The sequence below is a fragment of the Lontra canadensis genome, unplaced genomic scaffold, assembly GCF_010015895.1.
Source record: "Lontra canadensis isolate GAN:19392208 unplaced genomic scaffold, GSC_riverotter_1.0 scaffold67, whole genome shotgun sequence".
NCBI classification, from domain to species: domain Eukaryota; kingdom Metazoa; phylum Chordata; class Mammalia; order Carnivora; family Mustelidae; genus Lontra; species Lontra canadensis.
The window spans coordinates 1279348-1299705 of record NW_022631061.1 but is presented as its reverse complement, the minus strand read 5'-3'; the positions used below and the strand labels follow the sequence as shown (position 1 = coordinate 1299705).

Here is a 20358-nt window from a genome sequence, read left to right as displayed (position 1 = left end):
GCCCACTCACTAATGCAGTCCTTACACGGTGGTGAGCATCACACCACACTGGGAAAATTAAACAGGTCCAAGTCCAGATGGGAAGAAGGGAAAGTTTACTTCTGTCTAACATATTTGGTAACCCATCTTATCTTAGGAGCTACCACAACCAGAACTTCCAGGCCACCCCACCACTGCTATGAACACCTCCACTACCACATGACCATCACAGCCACCCTCACCACTACAGATGCAATGCAGGCATGCACAACACTATTGGAACTACAAACTAACAGAATAGAGGCCATGTGAATGCCCTAGATACAAAAATGTACCTCTTTACACAATGTATTTTCTTCTGAGACGGAGTAGAAACCGTCCTAATGATTTCCCTCCTACCAGGAAACCCATTAAATGAGCAGCCTACATGAGCTGCTTTGTTTTTTGTTTTGTTTTGTTGCAAGAATAAGCAGCCAATTGCAAAATAAACTTTTTGAACTCTTCTTAGTACCATTTATCTAGTTCATGTCCCCTATTTTTTATATATTAATTTTTTATTTTTTTAATTTCTTTTCAGTGTACCAGAATTCATCGTTTATGCACCACACCCAGTGCTCCCTATTTTTGAAAATTAATTATCTGAAGAAAAGTTGTGGGGCCAAAATTTGCATTCTGACTGCAGAGCCCCAGCTGACATGCTAGGTGCAACCTATTGTTTGTTCATATCCAATCAGAATTTTAAAACACATAGGACCAGGAGAGGAAATGCATGAATAGTAAATCCTACCTTCAGAGGCACTCCTGACTGTTCTAGTACCAACCTTCCCTTTAAAACAGAGATATTACGATAAAATGTGGATCACTGTAATGCAGAAGATATATGTGTTAATGATGGAAATAGTTAAATGATAGCACTAATAGTAACAGAGAATGGAAATCATTATTATTATAATAGGTACGCCAAAAATAAAGAGCTACTACAAATATAAGAGCCTGGAATTAACAGACTAGTTGGGATTGCACCACCCATTGTGAAAGAGTTAGAAAATGACATTATGTTAATACAGTGATGGACTAAGAGTATGAACATAGTTAAGGAGTGTTAGCTAAGGTATGTGAAGACTACATGCATGCATGTGTGGAAGCTACCAGGTAATAACCAAGCAAAGCCACTCTGTGAAGAGCCAGAGGCTGCCTAAGAACCAACTGGTCAACCTCTTATGGAAAAGCCCTAGGTCACTGGTAATTATTACTGAGATTAGAACAGGGTCTGCAGAACATCAGCAGGCAACAAAACAGGGAAGCTGACATAAAAGACAAGGAAAGCAGGTGTTACCTAATGCCTTGGAGTCCTATATAAAAAAGACTATATAACTCAACACCAAAAACAAAAACAAACAAACAAACAACAATGAATAATCCAATCAAAAAATGGGCAAAAGACATGAATAGACATTTTTCCAAAGAAGACATATGGATGGCTAAAAGACACGTAAAGATGCTTAATCACCAGGGAAATGCAAATCAAAGCCACCGTGAGATATCACCTCACACATGTCAGAATGACTAAAATTAAAAACACAAGAAACAATGAATGCTGGTGAGGATGTGGAGAAAAAATAACCCTCATGCCCTGTTGGTGAGAATGCAAACTGGTGCAGCCATTGTGGTTAACAGTATGGAGGTTCTCCAAAAAGTTTTAAAAAGAATTACCATCTGATCCAGTAACTCTACTACTGGATATTTATCCAAGAATATGGGAACACTAATTTGAAAAGACATATGCACCCCAATATTTACTACATTATTTACAATAGCCAAGATATGGAAGCAACCCAAGGGTCCATTGATAGATGAATGGATAAAGAAGATGTGATACATACACACACACACACACACACACACACACACACACACACTGATTACTCAGCCATAAAAAGGAATAAAATCTTGCTACTGGCAACAACATGGGTGGAACCAGAGGGTAAAATGCTAAGTGAAATCTGTCAAACAGAGAAAGAAATACCACATGATTTCATTCACGTGTGGAATTTAAGAAACAAAACAAATGAAAATTTTAGAAAAGAGACCAAAAAAGAAAAAAAAAAGACAACAACAACAACAACAACAAAAACCAGACTCTTAAATACAGAGAACAAACTGGTGGTTGCCAGAGGGGAGGCAGGTGGACAGATGGGTGAAACAGATGAACAGGATTAAGAGTATGTTCATCTTGATAAGCACTAAGAAATGTATAGAATTGTTGAATCAATAAATTGTACACTTGCAACTAATATAACACTGCTAATTATACTTGAATAATAATTTTTAAAAAGAGGGAAAGCTAAATTTAGTTAAAATGGTAGGTAAATTTAATGATTATTTTTTAATTCATATAAAAGGACAAAATGAACAGAGAAATTGCAAACAACCATATCTTCCCCACACAGAATGGTTCATTTTTGGAGAGAGCAAAAAACACAAAACCCTAAAGCATAATTTTCAAATTCAGAAATTACATCAATCTGATCTTGGTTTTGAGCTACAGACAACATTTTTTTTTTATAAATCATTTTTTTTAATTTATTTTCAGCATAACAGTATTCATTGTTTTTGTACCACTCCCAGTGCTCCATGCAGTCCATGCCCTCTCTAATACCCACCACCTGGTTACCCCAACCTCCCACCCCCCACCTCTTCAAACCCTTCAGATTGTTTTTCAGACAATATTTTCAAACAATAGGACATAAAGTCAGGGAATTGGTATGCAGCTCTCTTAGCAGACTGTTTATAAGTTTGATTTGGTCTCATAAGAACAGTATTCTTGGAAAAACCAATTGTGTTCAATTTATAACTGATGTAACCAAGTGTTTATTACAGTAAAGTGCATGGTGGAATACTACACAGCAATGAAAATGTTTGATCAAAACCATGGAAGAACCCATGAAATAACATTAACGTTAACTAAGATACACCATCCCATCCACTTATTCAAAGTACAAAAACAATCCCAATGAAAGGATTGGGAAAGTGAACCTTGCACATGTGCAAAACTGAAACAGGTGCATAATCATCACGGAGGGAATCTATTAATAAACACAGGGATTCCTTGGCACCACCCTGATGCTTATTCCTGAATTTCAAGAATTTTATTTTTTTGGAATGGGTACTCTGGAGCACGGTCTCATTGAAGAACCAGTGCTGGGGCAACGATGGAAACTACCAGAGAAGCAGTGTCTCAATTCAAGAGTCTGGGCTAGACCAAGAGACACATCACATATATTAGTTCACTTACCTAATCGTCACAGCAACTCTCTAGAGATTTCAGTACCCCAGTTTTGCAAGGAGGTGACTGAGGGGCCAGTCTGAAAGGTCAACTAACTAGCCCAAGATGCTAACGTGACAAAGAACTAATGTCACCTTGTGACTTACTTCTTAAGAGTTGGTACAGCCACTTTGGGAAACAGTGTGGAGATTCCTTAAGAAATTAAAAACAGAGCTTCCCTATGACCCTGCAACTGCACCACTGAGTATTTACCCCAAAGACAGAGGTGTAGTGAAAGAAGGGCCATCTGTACCCCCAATGTTCATAGCAGCAAAGGCCATGGTCGCCAAACTGTGGAAAGAACCAAGATGTCCTTCAACGGATGAGTGGATAAAGAAGATGTGGTCCATATACACAATGGAGTAGTAGGCCTCCATCAGAAAGGATGAATACCCAACTTTTGTAGCAACATGGACTGGACTGGAAGAGATTATCCTGAGTGAAATAAGTCAAGCAGAGAGAGTCATTGTCATATACTTGTGGAGCATAAGGAATAACATGGACTTATGGTTTCACTTACTTGTGTAGCATAAGGAATAACATGGAGAACATTGGGAGAAGGAGAGGAGAAGTAAGTTGGAGGAAATCAGAGGGGGGGATGAACCATGAGAGATTGTGGACTCTGAGAAACTGAGGGTTTTGGAGGGGAGGGAGTGGGGGGTTGGGTGAGCCTGGAGGTGATTATTAAGGAGGGCACGTTTTGCATGGAGCACTGTGTGTGGTGCATAAACAATGAATGCTGGAACACTGAAAAGAAATAAAATAAAATAAAAATAAATTAATTAAAGCAAAAATGAACCACATATACATGTAAACATAGTAAATCTATTTTAGAGCAAGGAAAAATAGATAACAAATTTCAAATAGTTATTACATTTAAAAAAAAAAAGAGTTCTTTAGTGTTGCCCACTGCCTAATATGTAATATATTCTAAACTCCTTTGCAGGTACCCTCCAAAAAAATGGCCCCTGACCCTACTTCAACTACACCACTCCTTCAGCCACCCATTCATAACCATGCTCTGACTAAACCAACCTTCTAAGCAATTTCCTGGGCAAGACTAGTTTAAGCCTCCCTGACTTTGCCTTTGCCCTTTACCTACCTCATGTTCCAGGGTGGAGCTCAACCTTCTCCTCTTTATGAAGCCCTTCCTGACCACCACTGGTCCCTACCCAGTTAGAACTGACCACTTCCTCTGATGGGCACGATAGTAGTTAGACCAATATAGTAGGACTTTACTTGTCTCCATTATTAACTGTCTGTTCATAGATATAGGCTATATAAATTTTGAGAATAGATATCAGCAAATGTTTTAAAAATAAATGCAATGTTAGAGCCAAAACCAGAATTTGAACCTGATCCAACTCAAAACCAGTGTACTACGCTGTGTCTCTTGAATCCGATTTTATAAAAATAACTCCATAACCATCAACACAGTAGCCACTTAGCCATGTGTCTCTATGGGATGCTTGGGATGTGGCTAGTCTGAACTGAAATGCACTCTAAGTTTAAAATACACACTTTGAAGATTCAGTATGACAAAAGGAATATAAAAGATTTCAATGTGTTAAAATGATAATATTTTGGATATGTTTGGGTAAGTGAAATGTGTTAAAATTAATGTGTTTCTTTTTGTCTTCTTAATGTGGGTACTAGAAAAACATAATACACATGTGGCTCACGTTATATTTCCATCGAATGGTGTTACTCTATGAAGTATGACTTTTCTCACTGATAAATCAGTTAGGATGATGCTAACTTTTCCTAGCGATTACAGACCACAGACATCCAACCGCGCCGCTGTGTCACGTAGCATGGCCCTGCTGGATATACAGAGTTTGCGCCTACATTCCAAACTCACAGAATATTGCTTTCAGAGTTCTATCAGCTTGCTGGGGTTCTTCTCCAGCATCAGCTGTTGGTTCTTCCACATGTAACTCCTAAGGTTTCTAATCCTCCAATATAGCTATCTTAGGAATTCTGAGGCAAAGGTCAGTAGAAAAAAGCAGGGCCAGGACTAGGGGGAGGCCAAGCACTTGCCTTAGGCACAAAATTTACTTACTTTTAAGAGTTTATTTGTCATAGAGAGAGAGAGCATGAGTGAGTGCATGAGTGGGGGTTAGGGGCAGAGGGAGAAGCAGGCTCCACATTGAGCAGGGAGCCCAATGTAGGACTCAGTCCCAGGACCCTGGGATCATAACTGAGCCAAAGTGAGATGCCTAACTGACTGAGCCACCTAGGCATCCCTCAGGCACAAAATTTAAAGGAAACCAAAAACTCAGGAATAGAGAAAAACTCTGGAATCAAGATTAATAATAATAACAGCATTGTCATGTAATTCACCTACTGTAAAATTCACCATTTGAAAGGGTACAATCCAGTAGTTTTACTACATTCATAATGTTGTTTAACTATTGCCAGTATCAAATTCCAGAACATTTGCATTATCCCCAAAGAAACCCCATCTCAATTAGCAGACACTCTACCGCTCTCTCTCTGCCCACCCCAGGCAACCACTAATCTGTTTTCCATATAATTTTGCCTATTACAGACATTTGATATAAATGGAATCACATAATATGTGGCCTTTTGGGTTTGTCTTCTGTCAGTTAAAATGTTTTCAAAGTTCACCTATGTTATACCATGAATCAATATTTCGTTCCTTTTTATGGATGATAATAGTCTGTGAATATACCACATTTTGCTTATCCATTAATAAGTTAATGGGTATTGGAATTGTTTCCAGTTTGGAGCTATTAGGCACACATTGGTGTACATAAATTTTCAATTGTCTTGAGTATAAACTTAGTAATGAAATTGCTGGGTTATCTTGTAACTCTGTGTTGATAACTTGAGAAACTAGTAACTGTTTTCTAAAGTGGCAGCACCAATTTATGGTCCCACCAGCAATATATAGGGTACCAAGGTTTCCATATCTTTATCAATACTTGTTATTATCTTCATTTTTTATGTTAGCCAGGTTAGTGAGTATGTTAGTAGTATTTCATTGTGCTTTTGTTTTCTATCTTCCTAACAATCAATAATGTTGACTGCCTTTGGTTATGTCTTGGCCATTGGTATGATTTCTTTTGAGAAACATCATCTCAAGTCCTTTGTTCAATTTTTTAGTTATTTGTCTTTATATATTGAGTTGTAAACATTCTTAAATATTTCGAGTATAAGTTCCTTATTTGGTACATGATTTGTGAAAATTTTTTTCCAATTCTATGGGTTGTCTTTTCTCTTTCTTGATGATATTCTCTAAAGCACAAAAGCTTTTAATTTTTATGAAGTCCAATTTATTTATTTTTTCTTTCATCTCTTGTGTTTTTGATGTCCTATCCAAGAAATTGCCTAAATCCAAGATCGTGAAGATTTATTCCTGTTTTCTTTTAGCTCCTGCCTTAAGGTCAATGATCCATTTTGGATTAACTTTTGTGTATAGTGTAAAGTAAGGCTCAGCTTCATTCTTTTGCATGTGGATGTCTAGTTATTCCAGCACCATTTGTTAAAAGGACTATTCTTTTTCTACCAGATGTCTTGTTACCCTTGTGGATAATCAATGATCATAAATGTAAGGGTTTATTTCTGGACTCTCAATTTTATGCCACAGATCCTTAAGACTCTATTTATGCCAGTACCACACTATCTTTATCACTGTAGCTCTGTAGTAACTTTTGAAACCAGGAAATTCAAGTCCTTCAACTTTGTTTTGGTTTCTAAGAATTGCTCTGGCTATTACTTACTTTTAAGAGTTTATTTGTTAAATAAATTTCCATATAAATTTCAGGATCAGCTTGTCAATTTCTGCCCAAAAGGAAGCTGGAATTTAGATATGAATTGCACGGATTCTGTAGATGGAGAGCACTGCCATCTTGACAATATCGTCCCCCCCATGAGGAGGGAATGTCTTTCCACTTATTTAACTTTAATTTCTTTTAGTGATACTTTATAGTTTTTGGTGTATACAATCTTATGTGTTTTTGCTAAATTTGTTCCTAAGTATTTTATTCTTTTTGATACTACTATAAATGTAATTTTATTTCATTTGCAAATTATTTGCTGTAAACATACAGAATTGATTTTTTGTTTAGTGATCTTATATGCTGCAAACTTGCTAAATTTATTAGTTCTGAGTCTGTAGTCCTTAAGATTATCTACATATAAGATCATGTCATCTGCAAACTGAAATAGTTTTACCTCTTCCTTTCTAATCTGAATGTCTTTTCTTTCTTTTTCTTGCCGAATTGCCTTGGCTAGAATCTCTGATACAACACTGCATAAATATGAAAAAATCAGGCATCCTCATCTTTTTCTTATCTCAAGGGAAATGCATTCAGTCTTTCACCATTAAGTATTATGTTAGTTACAGGGTTTTAGAAAATGCCCTTCATTGGCTCAAGGAAGTTTCCTTCTATTCCTAGTTTTGCAAATGCATTTATCAGGAAGTGCTGTTGGAATATGTCAGGTGCTTTTCCTATGCCTATTGAGATGATTATGCAGTTTTTGTACCTTATTCTATTAATAAGGTATATTCCAGTGATTTTCATATGTTAAGCCAATCTTGCATTCCGCAGATAAATCCCACTTGGTCATGGTATAGAAAACTTTCCCTATGTTGCTGGCTTCAGTTGACGAGTATTCTGCTACAGATTTTTGCATTTATATTCATATCAGTTTATAAAGTTGACCCTTGAACAACAGGGGTTTGAACTGTGTGGGTCCACTTACATATAATATCTTTCAATAAATAGAGTACTGTAAATGTATTTTCCTTATGATTTTCGTAATAACATTTTCTTTTCTCTAGCTTACTTTATTATATATAACAAGTATGTATAATACATATGACATACAAAATACGTGTTTGACTGTTATCAGTAAGGCTAGCCAATGGTAAGCTATTAGTTAAGTTTTGGGAGAGTCAAAAGTTACTCGTGGATTTTCAACTGCATGGGAGGTTGGTGCCCTTCACCCCTGCATTGTTCCAGGTTCAACTGTACTTTTCTTGTGATCACTTTGTATGGTTTTGTTACACTGGCCTCAAACAATGATTTGGGAAATGACCCTTCCTTTTCCATTTTCTATATGAGATTGTGCTATACTATTGTTAAGGCTTCTTTACACATTTGATAGAATTTACCAGTGGAGCCATCTGAGCCTGGGCTTGGCATTGTGGGAGGTTTTTAATAGTTTACTTCAAAGTTTCTATTTCTTCTTGAGTAGTATGGTCATCTATGTCTTCATAGGACTTTGTCCATTTCATCTAGGTTATCCTAATTTGTTGACATAAAATTATTCATAATATGTTCCTTTTTATTTCTCCAAGGTGGATAGTGATGCTCCTTTTATTTCTGATTTCAGTAATTGAGTCTTTTCCTTTTTTCTGTTGGTCATCCAGATAATGGTTTGTCAATTTTGTTGGTTTTTTTCCAAGGGACTAATTTTTAGGTTCACTGATTTTTTTTTTCTATTGTTTTCTATTCTCCATTTTATTTACTTCTGCTCTAGTCTTTATTATTTCCTCCCGTCTGCTTTTTTGGTTTTCATTTGCTCTTCTTTTTCTACTTCCTTAAGGTAAAAGGTTAAGTTTGATTTGTGATCTCCCCTCTTTTGTTTTTGGGCTTTTTACCCCAGTTTAAGTTACAACTGACATACAGCATTGCGTAAGTTTAAGGTGTACAACATAATGACTTACAATATATTGACTTACATATATTGTGAATTATCACAGCAAGTTTAGTTAACATCCATCTCTCATACAGATAAAAAAAAAGGTTTTTTCCATCTGATAAGAACTCTTAAGATTTACTCTATTAAGAATTTCATATACTATGTTAACTATAGTCATCATATTGCACATTACATCTGCAATATTTATTTATCTTATAACTGGAAGTGTATCTATTCTGTATATTTTGACCACCTTCATCCAATTCTTCTGCCCCTCACCACCACACTAACTCCAAAAATCACAAATCTAATCTCTTTTTCTATGAATTTGGGTGATTTAGATTTGGTTTATTTGTTTTTAGGTTCTACACATAAGTGACATCGTATAGCATTTGTCTTTCTCTGACTTATTTCATGCATTATAATTCCCTCAAGTTCCATCCATGTTGTTGTAAATGGCAGGATGTCCTTCTTTTTATGGCTGAATAATATTCCTGTGTATCACAACTTCTTTATCCATTTATTCTAATGGGCACTTACATCGTTTCCATGTCTTAGATACTACATATAATGATGTTATGAACATAGAGGTGCAGATATCTCTTCAATATAGTGCTTTCATTTTCTTTGGAATTCTTCCCTTTGGATATAATCCCAGGAGTGGAATCACTAGATCATGTGATTGTCCTATTTTTAATTTTGGGGGTAACCCCCTACTGGTTTTCATAATGGCTATACCAATATACATTCCCACCAACAGAGCACATGTGTTCCCTTTTCTCCACATTCTTGTGTGTGTATATTCTTGTATATAACCCCTTGGTAGATACATGGTTTCTAAATATTTTTCCCATTCCATTGGTTGTCTTTTCATTTTTCTTACTTTTTTCTTTTGTTAGTATAGGCATTCACAGCTGTAAATCCCCCTCTAAGCACCAATTTAGGTGCCCAATTTAGGGCAACCCATAAGTTCTAGTACATTATGTTTCTGTTTTCATTCACCTCAAAGTATATTCTCATTTCCCTTATGATTTCTTCTCTGACCCACTGGCTATTTAAGAGTGTGTTATTTCCACATTTTGTGTATTTCTGAATTCCCTTCTACCATTGATTTTTAATATCATTCCACCATGATCAGAAAACACTTTGTATAATTTCAATATGCTTAAATTCACTGAAACTTGTTCTGTCACCTTATATGACCTAATACAGTCTATTCTGGAAAATTTCTATATGCAGTTAAGAACAATGTGTATTTTGGGGCACCTGGGTGGCTCAGTGGATTAAGCCTCTGTCTTCAGCTCAGGTCATGGTCTCAGGGTCCTGGGATCGAGCCCCACATTGGGCTCTCTGCTCAGCAGAGATCCTGCTTCCCCCTCTCTACCAGTCTCTCTGCCTGCTTGTGATCTCCCTCTGTCAAATGGAAAAATGAAAATTCTTTGGAAAAAAAAAAAAGAACAATGTGTATTTTGCTATGCTTATGTGTTCTTTGATGTCTGTTAGTTCTAGTTTATAATGTTGATCAAATCTTCTACTCTGTTGAACTTCTGCATTGTTTCAATCCATTATTCAAAGTGGGATATTAAAATCTCCAACTGTTATTGTTGAATTTTCTATTTCTCCCTTCAATTCTTTCAGTTTTTAATTCATATATTTTGGAATCTGTTGCTGTTTGCACATTTATTTGTAAATGTAATGTCTTCCTGATAAATTGACCTTTCTATCAATATGTAATGACTTTCTTTATCCTTTGTAGTAATAACTTACCTAAAGTAAATTTCTCTAATATTGGGATAGCCACTACAGCTTTATTTTGGTTACTGTTTGCATGGTATAGTTTATTCTATCCTTTTACTTTCAAACTATTTGTGTTTAAATATAAAGTGATCTGTCATAGAGAGAATGTAATTAGATCATGCTTATTTAATTCGTTCTGCCAATCTTGGCCTTTTTATTGGAGGGTTTAGTCCATTTACACGTAACATAAAAAAATTTAAATCAGCTATATCATTATATTTTCTATATGTCTTATGTCCTTTTGTTCCTCTATTGCTCCATTACTGCCTTCTTTTAAGTTAAATATTTTAGTATACCATTTTAAATCCCCTGTTGTTTTTTTGATTATATATTTTTTAGTTATTTTCTCAATGGCTTATACTATCTTTTATGTTTTCTTATGTACTTACCCTTACTTACATTTTTATACTTCTTCTATGAATTTGGGTTATTGCCTAAGTTTCTTTTGTTACAACTAAAAAGATTCCCTTTCATATTTTTTGTAGGGAAGTCTGCTAGTGACAAATTATCTCATTTTTCTGAGATGTCTTAATTTTTTTTTTGAAGGATACTTTTGCTGCATATAGAATTCTTGATTGGTCCTTTCAGAACTTTGACTATGTCATCCTATTACCTTCTGGCCTCTGTGATTTCAGATGAAAAGCTAGCTATTAATCTTATTGAGACTCCCTTGTACACAAGGATTCACTTCTTTCTTACTACTTTATTTTTTTAGCTTTTGACAAGTTTGACTGTCTGAGTGTAGATCACTGTGTTTATCCTCCTTGGAATACATGGAGATTCCTGGGTATGCAGATTAATGTTTTAAATGAAATTTGGCAAGTTTTTGGCCATTGTTTCTTCAAGGATTCTGTCTTTTTCTCACTCTTCCTTCTGGGACTTACATTATGCAAAAAAACAAAAACAAAAACAAAACTGTATAATTTCAATCAGTTTACTTCCAAGTTCACTAATTCTTAGTTCTGCCTATTTAAATCTGTTGTTGAGCCCACCTAGTAATTTTTTGTCATTCCAGGCATTGTACTTTTCAACCTCAGAACTTGTTTTGTTTTTAGTAACTCTTCTTTTTATTAATATTCCCTATTAGGTAAGACATCATTTTCATACTTTAATTCTTTAGACATGAATTCCTTTCACTCTTTGAATACATTTATATTCACTAACTTAAAACATTTGTCTAACAAGTCCAATATCTGGGCTCTCTCAAGGACACATTTGGCTTTTTTCCCTGTATGTGGACTATATTTTCCTGTTTCACTGTATGTGTCATGTGTTTTTAAATAATATGGCACTGGATTTTAAATAACATGGCAATTCTGCAAATCAGATTCCATTCTCCACGAAAGGTTTTTCATTAGTGTTTGTTGATTTGTTAATGATGATGCTGTTTGTCCATTTCCTGGACTAATTCTATAAAGTCTGTTCATCACATGGAGCTGCTTAAGTCTCTGCTCAGTCTGCTTTAGTGATAAGCTAATGATAAACCAGAAATTTCTTTAAATGCTTTGAACTGATGTTTCACAGCCTTTGTTGAGGAGTTCTATGTATGTTTTCACACATGCTTTCTATGCTCTGATACACAGTTTATAACTCTGCCTTAGCTTTTTCTTCTTGTTTGTTACAGAGCCTCAGTGTCAGCCAGAGGTAACAGATTTGGGCTTTCTCAAGTCTTTCTTGGGCATATGTATAAACCTGAACATATACAGGGGCCTTCTAGATACCAAAAGATATGTCAAAGTTTTTCAAATCCCATGGATATCTCCTATCTCAATTATTCCTTTTTGTGGTCAACCTCTTGTCAACCCCAACTGGTACAGTTGCCTCAGGCACCTGCAAGTTAAACAATTGCTGCTAATTGTTTTCAACAAATGCTCTAAGGATGTTCACACAGAATGAGTCCTGAGTCCAGTAAAATAAAAACAAGCTCTGAAAATGGAGGTTTTCAATAGCTACCAGACAGGTCCTATAATAACAATTTTCTGATAATGGGGCTACTGAAGAGTTGAGAGCCTGTGCTGTCCCCTCCACTAGCTTTTAGTTTTCAAAGGTACTGTGCTGGGAAGAGATAATGGGAGTAAGTTTAAATGTTACAAAGTTCACTGTTCTGAAAGTCAGTCTATTTTCTTGAATAAATGCTCCTGGAATTTTTGCAACTCTTTGATTCAATTCCAGAGTTCTAAAATAGTTTATTTTGACAGTATTTTCCTCAGTGAAATTTTGTTCTCACTGCTATTTTGGAGGAGAAGACTTACAAAAAGTCCTTACTCTAACATTCCAGATGTGACTCCAAGATAAAGATTTTTTTTAATAAAAATACAAAATGAACAAAATATCAAAATTTTAAATTAATACATAATCAGTAACAGTGCTGTACCATGTCATACTGGAGACTGACATCAAAGGAAAAATCAATAAACTGATATTGTCTCTTTAAAAATTTGGCATTTTGCTCATCATGAATTTTTGCACTGATTTTTATTTTTTTAAAAAAGATTTTATTTATTTATTTGACACAGAGAGAGAGATCACAAGTAGGCAGAGAGAGGGAGGGAAACAGGCTCCCCACTGAGCAGAGAGCCTGATGCAGGATCCCAGTTCCCTGAGATCATGACCCGAGCTGAAGGCAGAGGCTTAACCCACTGATCCACCCAGGTGCCCCTAATTTTTATTTTTTGATGGCATTAAAATATCATTTCTTTTTATTGCTCAGTTTTTTGATAACTCTTTAAATTTTGCACCTGAGGTAAGTGTCTGACTAGCCTCTCTCTAGTCCCAAACTTAGAGAAAGGCAATTTTCAGACATCTCTGCTTTAAAAAAAAAAATTCTCCAAACTGAGATATTAGCTTTAATTCACTTTTATATTCCATTACAATATCCTGGGCTGTCATCAAAATAATAACCCCAAAATCTAGCAGAAAAATTTCAATGCAAAGTAGAGGTAGAGGACAAAGTAGTTATATTAAACTATTTTCTTAAATCTTTTAGTAGAAGCATATTATCTCACTCCATATAAAGCTCATTAGTAGTTACCAGTTAAACTAAAACAATGTAGATTCTGTTTAAAGAAATACTTGTTGGAGTCTGTACAATTTATAAGTAATGTTTGGTGTATCTGCCATACATATTTCATAAGATATTAATGCAACACTAACATAAAAATGCATTAGGCTTACAAATATCAATTTCAACCAAAGTATTCCTTTATATAATTTCAGTTCTCAAATTGGCATCCCCAGAAAATAACTAATGGAGATATAAGCATTAGGGACAAAAAACATGTTTGGCTTAATATGTGGCAACATTTCCAACCTGAGAAGACAATTGTTTGTGAAGAAAGACTGCCTGTCTTGACAAGCTATTTTGAGTGAGTAATTTCAAACAACATAATACAAAATAATTAATTCTGAATGACTTGAGATTACTTCCCCTACACTGGCATTTAAGAGATAGTGTTCATATTAGGTTTTTAGATTAGTACTCTGCTGTAATAGTCTGGTTAAGTGTGGAAATTTAACTTCCCTATTAAGTGTTCGTTATTTGCTTCTGCCGTTTTGTTATTTCTTGTAATCCATGACTCCATGCTCCATTTTTTCCACTGTGCTTTTGTAAAGCATTTAAAATCACTATATCAATATTAGCCTATTTCTGGACAAATTTATTTCCCTTATTATCGTCTTTAGAGAAGCTAATACACCATGTTGGCTTTTCATTTCTCGGGGTGAGTCAAAGTTCCCAAAATCAATCAATATCAACCTGTCGTTAATACTGGCTTGGTCCTAATCACATACACCACTGACAGCTTTAATTACTGTGTGTACACAATGTGTTTTGGTTACTAGGTATCAGGCAGTCATCTGGGCATACAACAGCCTCATCAGCCAAAGAGCAAATTCCCCTCCTCAAAACCTAACCCCAGCTTCCTTTAGGCCACAGGGTTGTCTCCAGCTCAGTTTCACCTCAGAAGTTGCTCTAGGTTCTCAGCATCTCCACATTCCCCAAGAAAGAGTAATGTGGTTCCCTTTGTCAACACCCTTATTCAGGACAGTTCTACTTGTTCTTAGGGAACTGCAGGGAGCCTAGGCAGAAATGCAACTTTCCTGCTGGTCCCTTTCCTGCAATAAGCCAATGGGAACCATCAATGAAGACAAACAACCTCCCTCCAACTCCCAGTTCATGTAATGGTGTACACTGGATTCCAAGTCCCTGAGAGGCCCTCGGTTAGAACCAATGCCAAGCCACCACACCACCCAGAGTCCCCAGAGCAACACCACCACTCTCCTGACACAGCCTTGGGCTGCTGAAGATGAGTGTCCAAGGGTAGGCCCAAGACACCACCACAACATAATTATAGAGATGGGCTGCTGTTATGGGGAGGCACTGGCCATCAGCAGTAGAGTCCCCCACAGCTGTCCGAAGCACCAGATCTCCCTGCTGCTCCTCCCATGTGCCAGGGGAGTTTTGGTCTGAGGGCCTTACACAAGCTGTTCCCCAAAGAGCAAAACGCCCCTCCTCATATGGCCATATGGTTCATTCTTCCATCTCCTGCAGGGCTCTACTCTATATCCCTGACCACTCTCCTCAACCACAGCAATTCCCTGCCCTATAGTCCTTCCATGATTTACTTTACTCCAAAGCACTATCTCTACCTGATATACTGAATATTTATTTAAATTTACCCATTACACTGTGAATTCCTCAGCGGCACAGTTTTCATCTGTTTTGTTCACTGCTCTGTAATACCTAATGCCTAGAATAGCACCAGACCCATATAGACACTCTAGACCATATGGTGGATGCCATTATAGAAAAACAAAGCTGTGGGGCACCTGGGTGGCTCAGTCGGTTAGTCATCTGCCTCCGGCTCAGGTCATGATCCCAGGGTCCTGGGATCGAGACCCACATCGGGCTCCCTGCTCTGTGGGAAGTCTGCGTCTCCCTCTCCCTCTGCCTGCTGCTCCCCCTCCTTGTGCGCTCTCTATCAAATAAATAAAATCTTAAAAAAAAAAAGTAAAGTAAAGAAAAGAAGAACAAAGCTGGACACTAAGGGCAATAAAGGCAGATTTTATTCAGCATATACTGCAAAGGGGGAAAGAGACTTCAGTACAGAACTGAGCTTACCTTCCATCCAGGTAGAGGTGACTGGGTGTTTTAAAAGAAGAATGGGGGGGGGGGCACCTGGGTGGCTCAGTGGGTTAAGCCTCTGCCTTTGGCTCAGGTTATGATCTCAGAGTCCTGGGATGGAGCCCTGCATGGGGCTCTCTGCTCAGCGGGGAGCCTGTTTCCTCCCCCCTCTCTCTGCCTGCCTCTCTGCCTACTTGTGATCTCTGCCAAATAAATAAAATCTTTAAAAAAAAAAAAAAGAAGAAGAAGAAGAAGAATGGGGGAATAAGGGGGAACAAGCAGAATATATAAGCAGAGTCAAGGAGCGGGGTAGTCAAGGAGTCAGTGTCAAGGCAATTAGGCCATCTGCACCTGCTAACTGGCACTTGTCAAAGTTAGGCTCCCATAGAGACTGGGAGACAGAGGCCCTATTCTCCCTAATGATTACAGTTCAAAGGAATGGCTTTTAGGTCTTTGAGAAAGACACTCCTGATTTGTAGGAGATACATCTACATCTCAAAGGGGCAGAGAAAGGATTATGGTTGTGTTTTTCCAATAAATGCTCAATGAAAGGGAAGTCAAGGGCCCACAATCAAGTGTTGGCTGGTACAAAGAGTAAATTCTTTTGGCAGCCTTGGGTTTTTTCAAACAGCAACTCAAGGGGGGATGGGTCATCCCAGGAACATGTCTTAGGCTGCTAGAAGCCATGCTAAGAGTTTTTCAAGTGTCTTAGTGTGTGTATGGGGTGGGGTGTGGGAAGAGTGGGCTACAAGTTGCAGTTCTTACAGGCCAACGCTGGGGTCAAGAGGGGTCCTCGAAGGAGCCTCACTAAAGTTTAGTCAAGGAGAGAGTCTTTGTGCAGGGGAGTGAGGAATGGATGGATGGGGTTTAAGGGTTGGTGCAAAAGGGATCAAGAAGATAAGATCTGAAGGTATCTGAATTCAGATAGGAAGTAGAAATCATGTCAGAGAAAAAGGGACAATCCTCCCCTCTTCTCAACAAGTCCCTTTCAAACGTTCCAGCAGTGGACACAATCAGGTTGCTAATGGGGCAAGTCAACAGTGCATGTGAGTTCTCCTGACATGCACTTGTTTCCCACAGAATATTCTCCATCCCTGAGTTTGCTCCCTATTTAAAATTCATATTAAAGACGGATCCTGAGGAGTTTACAAAAAGATCTCCTAATGGAGCTGATGTTATCTCTTCCTATTAACTTTTTATTAATGAAGCTTCTTGCGGTAATTTCTTACTCTTTCCCCTTGGCAGCCTGCCTCTGAGATGTGGAAAGGCTTTAACCCACTTCCTCCCTTCCCCACTCCCATCTCAGCTTTTCTCCTCTTTCAACTCACACCCAGATCCAAAAAAGCCCCATTTGTGCAAAATCACGAGGCAAAGGTTTGGTTCTCCAGGTAACCAGCCCCCAGCCCTGGGTTATAGCACTTCTCTCTTCTTCAGGTCAACTACAACATTGGCCAGATTTCGGTTTTTGTCTTTGTATAAGACTGTAGATGGTTAAAATAAGAAAAAGCATTTTTATAAGTTAACTTAACATTCAAACATAATTGAGAGCCAGAACAGATTCTGAGTTTGCAAAGCATTACATTTATATGATGGGAGGTAGGGGGGCCGGGAGAGTGTCGTTCTTATTTAAAAAGCATCCAAAATGCAAATATAAAATTAGGTATGACCGTGTGAACACACTGCTCGTAGCCTTCCCAAGGGGCTCCGAAGAAGCCTGCATGAGGGGCCCTGAAGCTTAAGATTCATTAGCTTTCTGGTAAATCCGCCTCTACTGGGAGAAATAAAAGACTACAGTGGTTTATACCGCAGCATTAAAATCTCTAGAAAACCGCTAAGCATAACAGCATTCTATTACATCAGTCCTCTAGATGCTATTCTTATCTCTCTTTCACAAACCTCCATCCCTGCCGTTCCCACTAATTTGGCAGTAGCAATTCATTATAAAAGTACATGGGCTGGGGTTGTGCATCCTTCCCCTATTTGGGCTCTAACAATCTAGTACTGTGTCAATTATGTAATAGCCAAAACAGGGAGTTTCACAGAGTAGGAAAAGCATAGTCGTAGTTCTTACATAAGCCTTCATAAACCATCCATAAGAACTGAATATTTGGAATTACATAAGGTAGACAGAAAGCACTGAGTCAGAAGCCAGGTCTATTACCAACCTTAAAAACAATAAAAAGCTTTTTGCACTTCATTTACTAGTCTACATTAAGTTTTTAATTAGTTTTTTTTTTTGTAAGACTTGATTATCTTTTCGTGCACACAGAAGGAATACCTTGACACTACTTCTCAACTTCATTCTTACCTTGGCGCAAGGAAATGTCCCACATAGGACTTCTTTATGTGTTTTACATGAAATTATAGGTCCCTGACAAACAACAATGATTTCTGCAGATTTAAAAAAATCATCGAGGAAAGCGTTTGGATACAACATGAAAGCGTACATGCTATAATTCTTTCCAATACCATTTTCCTCTCCCCCAATTTTCAACCACTTTTTTTTTTTTTATTTACCTTACACCCCTGTAGCCACACGCTGGGCTACAAACTGACAAATCAAAAGAGACAGTGCTACCCCATCGGTCTCAGCCCCGGCTGCACAGGAGAATTACCAAGAGAGCGAACATTACATATGCCTCAGCATCAACCCAAACCACGATATAGTTTTTTTAACAGAAAGGAATACTGAGGTGGGGACACAAGAGAGGGGTGCCTAGACATCAGAATTTCTGATGTTTTCTACTTTTATCTTCTTCTTCCCTGGAAAAAAAAAAAGGCAATAAATACGAGTAGAGATTTTATTGGGGGGGTCTTTAATAACTGAGAGCTTACAATTACTAAGTTTCCATCAGATACTAAAAGAAAATCATTCAATAGTTTGAAAGCCATAAAGGATATCTGTGGGATCTTTTTTTTTTTATCTTTATCAATCAGTAGTCAAAAATTTTCACCAAGTTTCTTAATAGCCTTTACAGAATCTATTTTACTTTTTAATGTTTGGCAATTCTGTCTAATAAGTTCAGCAAAAAGGCCCTATATTATCTTAAAGGGTACCTCAAGCTAAGACCGTGCTTCTCTTCAAGCAAAGTTTTGGTCTGAAAATACAGTTCTGACTTATCTTCAACCCTTCTCCTCAGATGCTCTGGTAATCACTTTTATAACTTTACCAATGAGCAAATATTTTTTAAAGCACTTACATAACAGAGACTACAGGCGTCTTTGGTACCCTGCCAAGAGTACTTCTTTCCATGTTTGTATTTAAAATAGAATGGTAGTAACATCACTTGTGTGCCTGAAATTCCTTCTGTGCACAGGCTCAGAATGGAAAAAAAAAAAAAAAGAAGAAGAAGAAGAAAGAAAGAAAGAAAGAAAGAGAGAGAGAGAGAAAGAAAAATGGATGTAGCAAACCGCTTCACTGCTTTACCATCATAAAGCTCAGAGGAAATAACACATTCATACTAAATTAAGACGAAGACACAGAACAAATTATCCCAAGCTGGAGCTGGTGGGGGGGGGGGGGAAGGACTCGACTCAACTAACCTACCACCCCTCCTGAAACAGAGGATGTTTAACCTGGCAGCGGCGAAGGCGCCCCATGAGCCGCAATACCTCCGCCCAAGCAGGTGATGTGGGCAGGAAAGAAGAAGTGCTAGGAGGACCGAAAAGCCGAATAAATACTGCGCTCGCCCTGAGCCCGGCTGCAATCGCTCCCTAACTCCGTGCACCTGCCTGCCGGCGCGATCCACAAGACAGGCTGGCCGACCCAGAACGACCCCCGCGGGACCGCGCGGGAGAGGATTCGCTCACCTGGGTGGAAAAGAGCCAAGAAAGATGTCCAAGGAGCCGCCACTGCCCTAAATGGGACTCTCATTCGGGACCCGGTTCCCACACGCTTCCTTCTCCTCCTCCGCCTCCTCCTCCTCCAGCTCGAGTTTTCTATTGACCGACAGGTCTGGACTCCCCGGACCGGCCACGGAGGTCCGAAAAGGGAGGGGACGCCCAACAAACTTGCCAAGAGGAGCCCGCGGAGGCGGCGCAGCCAGGGACGCCTCCGCACCTGCGGCGCGCCCGCCGGCGCCGTCACCCCGGCCTCCCACGCCCGCCGCCGCGCCCGCAGCGCCTGCTCCGCGCCCCCGCACTCACCTAGCGCAGGCACCGCCCAGGCCGCCGCCCCCGCTCCGGGCGCTCCGAGGCCAACGGCTCCCACGGCCGGGGCCCGCCGACAGCCCGCCCGGGCGCGCCCCGGCTCGGCCGCCGCGGCTGCCGCTCCTCGGGCCGCCTCGCCCGGACAAAGACGAGCGGCGGCGCGGGCGGCGGCGAAGCCCGAGCCTCGGAGCGCGGCGCGCAAGCCGGGTGCCTCGCTCCCAAGGTGCGGTCCGAGGTGACAGCCGCCGGGCGGCGAGCGGGCCCGCGCTGGAGGGCGGTGCGGGGCGGCAGAAGCGCGCACCCCCTCCCGGCC

The 20358-nt window shown here is 38.9% G+C and overlaps 1 protein-coding gene across 2 annotated transcripts in view; it reads right to left on the bottom strand.

Annotated features, from left to right (window-relative positions):
• The window catches only part of MTUS2 (microtubule associated scaffold protein 2), a 574399-nt gene extending 554321 nt beyond the window's left edge, over positions 1-20078 (bottom strand). Inside the window, exon 1 of one of the 2 annotated variants that reach the window (XM_032879978.1) lies at positions 20043-20078. The gene's annotated coding sequence lies outside the window, so the exon portion shown is untranslated. Of the gene's footprint in view, positions 1-19706; positions 19994-20042 lie in introns of those variants that run through there. The other variant, XM_032879977.1, reaches the window with a different exon arrangement.
• Positions 20079-20358: the final 280 nt, after the last annotated feature.